Below are 12,126 nucleotides of genomic sequence, written 5' to 3' on the forward strand. Positions count from 1 at the left end.
GTGTGAGTAAAACTTCCAAAATCAAAACAAATATTTTTAGAAATACAAATAAACTTTCTTCTGTTGTAGGAGTCTCCAAAAGTGCCCAATAAGACCAGAATAACTTTGGTAGATTTGTCACTCGCACTTGTTTGAAAAACAATGTAGAGGGGACTTAACACTTGCTAAAAAAGCTACGTCGGCACATCTGACGTCCTGCGACGTCTTCTTATTCTCTGGCAAACCGAGTGTGTATGATGTGGGTGAAGAAGCAGAGTTATAATGCCATCTCCTGTGAGACAAGACAAGATGCTGGCATTATTTTTAAGGACAGTACAATGAAAAAATATGGCAGGACAAAAACACTTCTTTTTTTTTTTTAAACAGAGTCACAAAACAATGCAACTGCGTTTTGAAATGTTTACTGTCCCACAAACTGACGCTCAACGCTATTATTGTCAACATTTTAGACTAAATAAACCACTGTTATCCAGCCATACCTTCTATGATGCTTATCCTCACTAGGGTCGTGGGATCACTGTTATTACAATATATATAATAATAACAATATTTCCTTTGATATGTCATCTTTCACTCTATAAAGTTTGCACAATATGTGGAGGGGTTTATGCAGCTTTCAGACCCACGTTGCACTTGTATGTAATGACAATTTGTATTTAATAACACTTTTATTTGATGAATTTACCAGTAAACGTACGACGCAATAAACACTTCCTGACTTTAAATTTTAATGGGCGCTACTCATGAAAAACGACCATGTTGCTAAATTGTCAACACGGATCTCTTCTACGTATGAGGTGTGTTATGAAGTTGGCGCTCAGTCAAATCTAACGAGCGTAAATAGAACAGCTCAGCGATTAAGGCTGCTGACAAGTCCAAACGTGTTTTCTGACACATCTTACTTAATCTTGATCAAATGTAAAAAGGTTGGACATTCACACGGATGCAGTTACGGATACGGATACAGCCACACATCTGTGTGCTTCCAATAATGCCTCGCACACTGCCACTTCCGTATTACTGTACAGTCGCCCCTCGCTGTATCGCGGTTTGAATATCGCTCCCTCTCTTTCACATTTTATAAAAAAAATTATTGATCGCCGTTTTGTTGTTATATGTAGCATTCTGGTCACTATGCATCAGTAATGTTATGAGACATGACGTTAGATTACATTTCCTTTCACACTGCATGGAGACTGGCAACTGAGAGAGCAGAGCCAAGCCATGGCTGAGACAGACATGCCATATCTGACACTGGATGAGACAAAAGTCTGCCTCGCATTACATGTGGAAGTGGTTTCTGGACACTTTGTCCTTCTGCCTTACTCCGTTTGAAACACTTTCTTAACTTTAGAATGCATAAATTCAGAGGCTAATTAGCTCACTAGCTTGCTATGCTAGCAGCAGCCTTCTTTTGTCTATGCAGTGATCCCGTAGCCTGTGCAATTTGATGTAAAAGAATAATAGGAGTGTACCAATGACCATCGTTGTGTTATTTCATATCTACGGGGCTCTAATATTACAACCCGTATTTAGAAAGTCAAACAGGTTTTCTATGCTATAACTACAAAAATATTCAGTTTATTAATATTGAATCAGACTTTACTAAAATTCACATATCACGGTCGAGTCTGGAACAAACTGACCGCGATAAATGAGGAAGGACTGTATTATCATTCATAGTAGCGATGCATAGTTGACAGTCCGATTGGCTTCTGGCTGCCCTGTTCTCACCAGACAGCTTTTCACGTCACGTTTTAATTTTGCGAGATCTCGTGTACCCCTAATTAGTACTTGAGACTATAGGGACAATAAAAAAAAAACTACGTGTTGAAAATGGCCCCCGAACCGGACACCCCTGTCCGAGGTTGTTAGTTTAAGGTTATGACGTTCATTTAAAAAAAAAAAAAAAAAAAAAATGAGGTGATAGCACTATTACTCACATTGGCCCATGTAGTTAGCATGTGGACTGTGCTGAGCAGCGCTCATGAGAATGAGCACGACAGGAAACATGATTTCAAAGATCAGGACACCCTGCATGGGGGAGAATGTGTGTTATGTTCAATAATGAGTGACCTCCAGTGGTATCCACCCCCACAAGCCCACCCCCGAGCACAGTATCAAACTGCCTATTTGCATCAAGCTTCAGATAATGATGTTAATGGAGTTATTTTGTACGGCTGTCAATAGGGGCAAACGTCCATACGCGCCAAACTTGGAAACGATCCAAAGCAACAACAAAAAAACTGCAATGGGGAAAGTGCCACAATCTTATAAACACTGCAAGATCAAAAACAAATGTAACCAAAAAATGCTGCAAATGGCAACGGCACATACAAACCTCAAAAACAATTGCATAAGAGAAATGCTGAAAGTTCACGGAACAAAAAACGGCAGTTGGCCAGGCTTCCAGGATGGCCAGACCTGCTGGATGTCCATCTTTAAAGACGCGCGTGAGATGCCCAGAAGAAAGTTGGCTGACTTTTTAAGGAGTAAAACATTTGGTCGTAATATTTTTTTACAATATTATAGAGCAAACAAATTACGTACACTAGCTAATGAGACCAAGTGAAGATGCAGCATGTCTCCATGCAGTTGCTTTTGGGGTTTGTGTGCGTTTTTGGCATTTGCAGCTGTTCTTGATCTTGCAGTGTTTATGTGATTCCACCATTTTTAATTTGCAACATTTTGTCATTGCATTTGTTTTATGGTGTTTTGCGTTTTGGGGTTTTGATTCCTTTCTGTGTTTGCAGCGTGTGGACGTTGCAGCGCATATGGACCAGCGTACTTTGTGCAGTTGTGGCTGTCGTGCTGTAAATCTACATTCATTTCTGTGAAAAATTACAGCACCTTATCTCTTATGCGCAACTTGAAGTTCTTCCAGAGCAGGAGGCGCAGCTGACGGAAAAAAGCCATTGCTCTCAACAGCTATGTGTCGTATACGCCTAAAAACAAAACACAGAGATAAAAGGTCCATCCTTACCTGCATGGCACTTTCATTCAAACTCAGTGCATGCCAATACCACAGCTAGATACCTACACGTACTGGGACAAATCCTTTGCTGAAAGTATCACTTAGCGTGCTTCATAAAAGCAACGACGCAACCCCTCAGTGAATCCGTATATTATGCTTGTTTTTCAATATTTAGATAACGAGATGTAGTTATAACATACTAAACCATGTTTGCTATGTATTATGTCTAGTAAAGTTCACCGCAGTTAGAAGCAAGCGTTCTGAACTATTTACAGTGGCACCTATCGATTTTCCCCACCAAACACACGGACATTGACAAATTAAAATATTCATGCAAATAAAACCTCTGATATTAAAATCAGTTTAGTTGACGTTGCATTGGCAGACCAAACAGCCAACATGTCAACAACTTACTGCGTGAGATGAACGCGAGTCCTGGCCAGCTAGCAAAACACCTGTGAGATCTCCAAGAGCTGGTTTGGATCGTGTGACAAAGCAGTGACGAGGCACTAAGAAGTTGAGTTTTTTAAATTTTTGAACATAAATGGTCAATAGCCATACTTTATATCTGTAATACATTGGGTTATTTTCTTAAGTGACACTTATTAAAAGATTTTGCTAGCATGCTAACTGTTCTAACGTCTTTTTTCACCAAGTGTAACCCTACGTAAAAAAAAAAACATACGCTAAACACGAAGCGCATGCGCCAATGCAACACAGACGTAAATCATAAAAGGTCATATCCGGTCACATATAATATACATTAATAAGTACAAATACTGATACAATAAACCATACAAAACAACACATAAAATGCAGTGATATCTGAATATAAACAACCATAATAAAAGGGCAAGGATTAATTAATCTAGAGCAGGGGTGTCCAAACTTTTTCCAGCGAGGGCCACATACTGAAAAATGAAAGGTGAAAGAGCCACTTTGATGTTTTCTAAACCTACACAGAGATATGCTAAGAAGCTATACGTAGCTCAGGGGAAAATGCATTTCACCTTTGTAATTTAGGTGAAATGCTACTAAAAATGACATGAGTTTATTCTTGTAAAACTGCGACTTTTGTTCTTTATTCCATTATGACTTTTTTCTTAATATTTTGACTTTATTCCCGTAAAATTACAGCTGTTTTTTCCATTTCTGCATTTTTTTTATTTTCTATTTTCTAAGATTTCAGCTTTCCTCTTTATTCTTTATTATATTCTATATTAACTTAATTCCCATAGCATTTGTATCTTTTAAAACAATGATGTATTTTTTCTTTATTTCAACATTGTTACAAAAATGATATTTTTCCTCATATTATATGATTATTCTCGTAAAATTGGAACTTTTTTCTCATTAGAAAACTATTATTTTCTCGTAATATTTTGACTTTACTCTGGCAAAATGTATTTTTGGATCATGCATTTTTGCCAAATACGAGCATGAAACAAGTACATTTCTTTCATTATCCGTGATGAAAGAAAATCCTCATTATGTATTCAATCTTCACGCTCTGTGATTGGCCAGTCACACACACCAACCGCCACTCCCGAGACAGACTGCAGGCTGGAGCCAGAGGAGCTGATTGGTGCCTCATTCAAGTACACGGTGCAATTGACAAGTTGAAAACGGCTCGTGTGGCGTTGCCCACTGCCTCCACTTTATTAGGTTTTCCTCAGCTCGCCTCTATTTTGGTTTGTATCTCAAGTTACTGGGGAAACTTGTTTCGTAAAGTACGCTGAGCATTTGACAAGACAGCGCTGCGCAGGCCTGTGTTGCGTCACTCACTTATGCAAATCAATTGCGGTAGCATGACCGCTTTTTTCCTTGAAATGTATTGTTGTCTTATTCCATGAAGTCATCATAAAACAGGCGTGCCACCTACAATATACAGTACTCACTGGCCACAGCATTAGGTACACCTACACCTTAGGTACACAGTACAAGAGCTGCATCCAGGGATGGACTGGAACAAAAATTTGGCCCTGGACTTTTTGGTCCAGAACGGCCATCTACAATCCGCGCACATATACTGTGCCAACTCACCTCAATGATGTACATACAAACACACAAATCCTTAATAACACCACTGTACTTAAACATCACCCCCCTACTGTACATTCTGGAGCCGTAAATACATAAATGAGAGTGAAATCATTTATGGGTGGTCTTACTAGGCTGCTGGGGTCTCTGGTGAGATCTCAAATCTGGGCATGGAAAGCAGAGGAATAATGTGGAATAGTTCTGAACAAGATGACATGCAAAAAAAGTCTGCTTGCAATCACAACTTGACTAGTTGACTTAAGTATGGAAAAAAATAATATAGCCGTCTGAATTTATTTTTAGAATTGTAACAGTTGTTACAATTGACTAAAAGTGTTTTAGTCATTGTAACTATCAACGACCATAATCGCTGACTGAAAAAATATGTAAAGCATGTCTTTCATGATGAAAATTAGACTGTGGGCACCTAAATCGGAGCAAGATGACACTTTAAACATTTGAACTCTGCAGGTGACATGATGGGGGGGTGTCATTAACGGTAGAAATTATTACAAAGTGTAAAAATAGCAGACGTACATGCTCAAAACACATCATATTGCAACATGTGACTTGTAAGCTTGTATACGTGCACTGTTGCATCCTTTGATTAATGCGTCAAAGTGCTTCAGTGCAAGTGCTTCATAAAAGCAACTCATCGATTAGTCATCATGGTATGCTTATTGTTTTCCTATGCTTTAGATAACTAGATTTAGCGATAACATACCACATCGTGTTTGCTACGTATCATGTCAAGTAAAGTTCGACACTTACAAGCAAGCGTTCTGAACCATTTGCAGTGGTTATTTGTATTAAAATATTCATACAAATGAAACGTATGATATTCAAATCAGTTTAGTTTACGTGATAAAACGTAAACTAACGTAAACGTAAACGTGGTAAAACACACGGCCGACGTTTTAAAAACTTACAGAGAGTGAGATGAACACGAGGTCCTGGTCAAATAGCAAAGCACCGTGGAGAACGTCCAAGCACAGCCAGTCGGCACAACACCGGGACGGGCAATCACAATCACAGGTTAGCAAGATAGGGAAAGAGCCAATCGACGAACTTGTCCGCGTTCCTCGACTTGAGCGACCGTTTTCCGCTTGATCTTAGTGCCTGGCAGTATCAATTTCCAATTAATATAGTAAAGCGCAGCAATAAATGAGTAAATAAACGGTCGTTCAACGGCCCATTTTTGGTCGGCCCACCGGGAACGTCCCGGTACTCCCAATGGCCAATCCACCCCTGATATAGCTGAATAATAAACTATAAATATAGCAACTTCTGGTCAACCCATGTCAATTTCAGACTTAAAATAAAGCCCCACTCATTTCCGGTTAACTCCACGTTAAAATAATGTACAGATTTAAGGCCCACACATTTCCGAATACAGATACGGATAATTTAGACGGGCGAACAGAAACAGATACAGATAAAGATGCAGATACAGGTGTACTCGCTAAATCCTATTGTACGTAGCCTGTATGGATTTGACAGTAGTAAATCCCGACATGGTCAGTAAGAGGCGCTGTTGCCATGCCACAATATAACAAGGCATCCTTATTACATTTGTCCAAGGACCAGATTTTTTCTCAGGGGCCAGTTTTGTTTAAAAACAAAAGATAATAATACAGAGGATTTGAACATAGCAGGTGAACTCTTAACACGATTGTTAGTTCTGACGATACCCGATACCATTATTGACATGACAAAACAACTCACATTTTATCTAGATCACGTGATTGCCAGTGTTCTAGTTATGCATCCCGGCCGCACGGTGGTCTCGTGGTTAGCATGTTGGCCAACACAGGAACAGCCTGGAGATCGGGATTCGATTCCCCCTGGGCATTTCTGTGTGGAGTTTGCATGTTCTCCTCGTGTGGGCTTGGGTTTTCTCCAGGTACTCCGGCTTCCTCCCACATTCCCAAAAACATGCAGGTGAGGTTAATTGGCAACTCTAAATTGTCATAGGTATGAATGTGAGTGTGAATGGTTGTTTGTCTATATGTGCCCTGCGATTGGCTGGCGACCAGTCCAGGGTGTACCCCGCCTCTCGCCCGAAGTCAGCTGGGATAGGCTCCATCATACCCCCGCGACCCTAATGAGGATGAAGCGGTATAGAAAATGGATGGATGGATGGATGATTTCACATGACTATGCAGCTATAACACGTCTACGTAGATAATGCTGTATAAGTACATTTTGGACATTTTCAGATTAATATCTTAACCTAATCAATCGTAAATGTCATTGTTTAACAGACTGGAGTGTAAAATATGGATATTACATGGATAATCCCTCCAGCGCCTCCGACGTCTACCCCGAGGCCTCCTCCTGACTATAATGCAAATCTGAAATCTGATTTGTTAAAGAAACAGCCCCGTTAATAGTAGTGTTTAAGTGACAATTTCTTTATATCTTGTCGTCATTATGGTCTAGCTGGCAGGGTAAATTGGCAGGGTCCGGGCCGCCCCTCCCTAAAAGCAAAACACGCGCTGTGCGTAGGGCCTCATCTTCAATTGGGGGCCACATTTTGCGCGAGGGGACTCATTTGCACAGTAGGGCATATGTGCTGCTCTGAGGCGGAGGAGAGAAAAGAGCAGTGGCGGTTCTAGCTATGGGCCATATGGGCAATTGCCCAGGGCGGCATTCTCCAGGGGGCGTCGCGGGGGTGGAATGAAAAAAATAATTCTTATGCTGAGCGCTCATCATACAGTATCCCTATCAAGTCTAAGCATATGTGTGGCAGATGGGCGCCCTCCTTCGGCGTGATACTCGCCACCCCAAACATGATCAAACGTCCACCACGTGATGACGATGAAACCAAAGGAATAGTGAGGGAGCGGGTGCCGCTGGGCCTTATTTTAATTACAAGGTAAAAAAATCAAAATTACAACATTAATTGCTCAAAAACGAAACATATTTAATTGTTAATATTATATGAATTATATCGCAGACCAAGAGTCTCAAACATGTTATTTCACAACGAAAATGTGAAACAAAAATGAGGGAATTGTGAGTTCATGTGAGTTGGTTTGGCCTTGACTGCTAGTTGGGACGGTGGGAGATGATAATAAAGTGCCGTTAATTTGTGTTAACAAAACATGGAAAAGACAAACTCAAAGCCATCAGGTGCACAATTTAGAAAGAAGAGGAAATAAGGAGAGGAGAAATGGGCCAAAAATAAAGGTGTGGCGCTATAGCATCACTTTATGTACACCACATTATGGAATCAAAACAGATCAAATGAGCTAACATTACTTGGTGATTATAGACTAACTGCTGTTCATTTGTTTTCTTAACTGAGAGTTTTAGTTGTGTAAATGTGGATTTAAGTCAAATGCAGTTTAAGGGGAGCTTGACCTTGTGAAATAAAACACCTTTCTGTAGTTGGAAAAAATTGAAGTATGTTGAGGTGGGGAGAAGGTGGGCTGGGAGGGGGTGTACTTGAAGGATTTGTGCACTGCAAAAAAATTTAAATCACAGAGGAAATTACAATAGACCACAGAAAGTGTGCAGTTGCAGTATTTATGGATCTTACAAAAACCTTCGATACAATTAATCACAACATTTTAGCAACAAAATTAGAAAGGTACGGAATCAGAGGATTAGTTTTGAATTGGGTTAAAAGCTACCTTGTAAACCGGAAGCAATTTGTAAAGCTAGGAGAATACGCATCTGCAAGTATCACATGTGGAGTACCCCAGGGTTCAATACTGGGACCAAAACTGTTCAATTTGTATATCAATGACATCTGACATCAGTTGGTATTATTTGCAGATGACACCACAAGCACACAAGAACTAATTTAAAAAAGTCAAGGATGAAATGGTCATATTAAAGACATGGTTTGATAAAAACAGATTACCCTTGAACTTAAGTGAAACTAAAATAATGCTTATAAATAATTAGAAAATAGTAGAAAGGATGCGTACGACAAACAGAGGGAGTGGACACTGAAAGAGTGAATGAAAATACATTTCTGGGGCTCATTATAGATGAAAAAATGACCTGGAAATCTCATATCAAAAATATACAACAGGTGGCGAGAAATACTTCAGTATTGAATAAAGCAAAATTTGTTCTTGATCAAAAATCACTTCACACTCTTTACTGTTCTTTCTTATTTCCATATCTAACTTATTGTGTGGAGATATGAGGCAATAATTATAAAATCACAATTTAAAAATTTTACCTGAAATAACCTGAAACCAAAAAATACCCCAAAAACACAGCGACAACTCATCCAAAAGTTCACAAAAGACCCTACAACAACATTCAAAGAACTGCAGGCCTCACTTGCCTCAGTTAAGGTCATGACTCCAAGTGTTCATGACTTCACCAGAAGAAAGACACTGGGCAAAAATGGCCTGCATGGCAGAGTTCCAAGACGAAAACCACTGCTGAACAAAAATAACATTAAGGCTCATCTCAATTTTGCCAGAAAACATCTTGATGATCCCCGAGACCTTTGGGAAAATACGCTGTGGTCTGACGAGACAAAAGCTGAGCTTTTTACTGCTTAAGGTGGCCCAACCAGTCATTAGGTTTAGGGGGCAATCAATTTTTCACACAGAGCCATGTAGGTTTGGATTTTCTTCCTCCCTTAATAATAAAAAGTGTCATTTAAAAACTGCGGTTTGTGTTCAGTTGTTGTGTTGTCAGTGACTAAAATTAAAATTAATGATCTGAAACATTTAAGTGTAACAAACATGCAAAAAAGTAAGAAATCAGGAAGGGGGCAAACACTTTTACCACACCACTGTATGGAGAAACAACTAGCCACACTTACATTCCCATTTATGGACAATTTAGAGTTTCCAACTAGTTTAACAGTGAGGAAGCCAGAGTATTTGAATGTCATTGGGCTTGTCAGAAACTCCAACTGTTGAACACACAGGAGGCCAAGCAAGCAGGCCTCCTCCAAAGCCACAGAGTCCAGCAATTTTGCTTGCAACATTTTGGCTTCAGATACCCTGACATCAACATCTAGCAGCACTCACAAGGGAGGAGGCTGCGCTGCACCCCTCCTCCGTCTCCAAGTGCAATGTCACCATTGTTTCTGTGGGCGTCCTCCAGGAAGACAATGACCCAGGCGGCTCATCCAAATGCAAAATCCAATATTTTGGTTTTGATGGTATGATGTACAGCAACTGAGGCGTCAATCGTGGTGACGACAGACCCAAATTGAGGAGGAAGGTAAAAAAAAACCCTGGAAAACTCAACATCAATGTCTCTGCTTGTCCTCAAACTTTGCCTTTTGTCTCAGCTTCGGCCTCCGCAGCCAAGTGGGCCCAGATGTAGAGCTGTCCTATAGCTAGTCTGGCTGGTGTGTGTCCCACCTAGTCTTTGAGCATGAACTGACGAAGCCTTGCCGGACGGGAGGCAAACGTCTTTTAAGACAACCTGAACAGTCCAGTTGTGATCGACTCAATGCCCTGATAACTAATTAGTTGTGTCACCTCTCACACAAAGCTAAGATGATGTTTTATTTTGATAGCTTAGCACATATTGACCTACATTGGATGGAGTTTAGCATCTTTAATGTATAAAATGGATTAAAGTGACCCACGAAGAAAAGTTTGGACACCCTTGATCTACAGGAAGTGAAAATAAGGAATATTTGTAGCTTCTAGTAGCTGCCAATATTGTAAGAAAACTTTCTACTAGATGGTTATAGTGAGTCTTTGGGAATTTGTGCCCAAAGGTCAAACTCCTGCAAGTACGCCTTGACTGAGAACAGAAAAAAACTGAAAATCTTCCCCAAAGTGTTTCCACAAAGTTGGAAGTGCTCAATGAAGATTCACATTTAGATGAGCTGTGTCCCAATAGTTTAGCTCCTACAGAAAGTCAACGTCAGCTTAATTTGTCCTTCATGGCAGATGTTCTATCAACACAGAGCAACATTGTAAACTAAATACTAAATATTACTATATTGTATTTTTCTGTTGACCTTCGTGTGGGCCCTTATCAACAAATATGTTGCTGAGCCTGCCGTAATCAGGGCGTTTCTTTGTGCTGACCGGGTCAGACCTTTCGGTTTTCATCCTGTTTCATGATCGAAAGGGGGAAATATAATGGTAATTTTTTATTTGACCAAAATTCCATTTAATCTAACCAGCATTGGTTGTAGTTATGCACTAACATACAGTACATGTACTGCATATTCATCAGTGGCAGGCTGTGGCTTTGGTACCTGGGCCTTGAGTGTGACTATCACGTCACAATTATACAAACCATAAATAATATATCTAAAAACGTGATAGAACAAGGCGTGGCATTACAGCAGGGGTTCCCTTTATGTAAGTTTGAACCACACGTAGCAGGTAACCTCTTAACACTACACATACCTGCCAGGTTGTGATGGTACCATTGATAGGACAAGGAACCCAGTTAGCACTTTATCTATATCAGGTGATTTCCATTATTCGAGTTGTGCGTCCCGTTGTACGAGCTGTGTGAGTGACAAATTATCGTAGCGTGGATTTCACTTGCATGCAGCTATCTAACGAATGTCAAAGTAGATAACACTGCATTAGTACATTTTCAACATCTAACCTAATCAATCATAAATGTCATCGTTTAATCCATTGGAGAGTAAAACATGCACATTACATGACAAAATACACTAGTATAGCCTAACTCGATCAGGGTACACAACTTGAAAATTTGACACTCGGACGAATGTAACAAGCGTAAACAGAACGGCTCAGTGTTAGGGGTTCAGACAAGTCCAAACCACTACACTACGACATCATCTGGAGCAGTTCAGAATCATCCATCCATCCATCCATTTTCTTCACCTTCTTATCCGGATCCCGGTCATGGGGGCAGCAGTCTCAGTAAAAAGTCCAGGCTTCCTGGCATTGTACTACTGTACTACTGTACTGTACTACTGTACTGTATTACTGTACTGTATTACTGTCCTGTACTAGTGTCCTGTACTAGTGTCCTGTACTACTGTATTGTACTACTGTGTTACTGTATTGTACTACTGTACTGTACTACTGTATTGTACTCCTGTACTATAGTAGTGTATTGTATGACTGTATTGTACCACTGTACTGTAGTAGTGTATTGTAGTACTGTACTATACTCCTGTATCACTG

The 12,126-nt window shown here is 40.0% G+C and overlaps 1 pseudogene; it reads right to left on the reverse strand.

The window, feature by feature from the left end:
* The window catches only part of LOC129188677 (phospholipid-transporting ATPase ABCA1-like), a 54,561-nt pseudogene extending 48,208 nt beyond the window's left edge, over nucleotides 1-6,353 (reverse strand).
* Between the last annotated feature and the right edge of the window lie 5,773 nt (nucleotides 6,354-12,126).

This window comes from Dunckerocampus dactyliophorus, chromosome 10, assembly GCF_027744805.1.
Source record: "Dunckerocampus dactyliophorus isolate RoL2022-P2 chromosome 10, RoL_Ddac_1.1, whole genome shotgun sequence".
NCBI lineage: Eukaryota > Metazoa > Chordata > Actinopteri > Syngnathiformes > Syngnathidae > Dunckerocampus > Dunckerocampus dactyliophorus.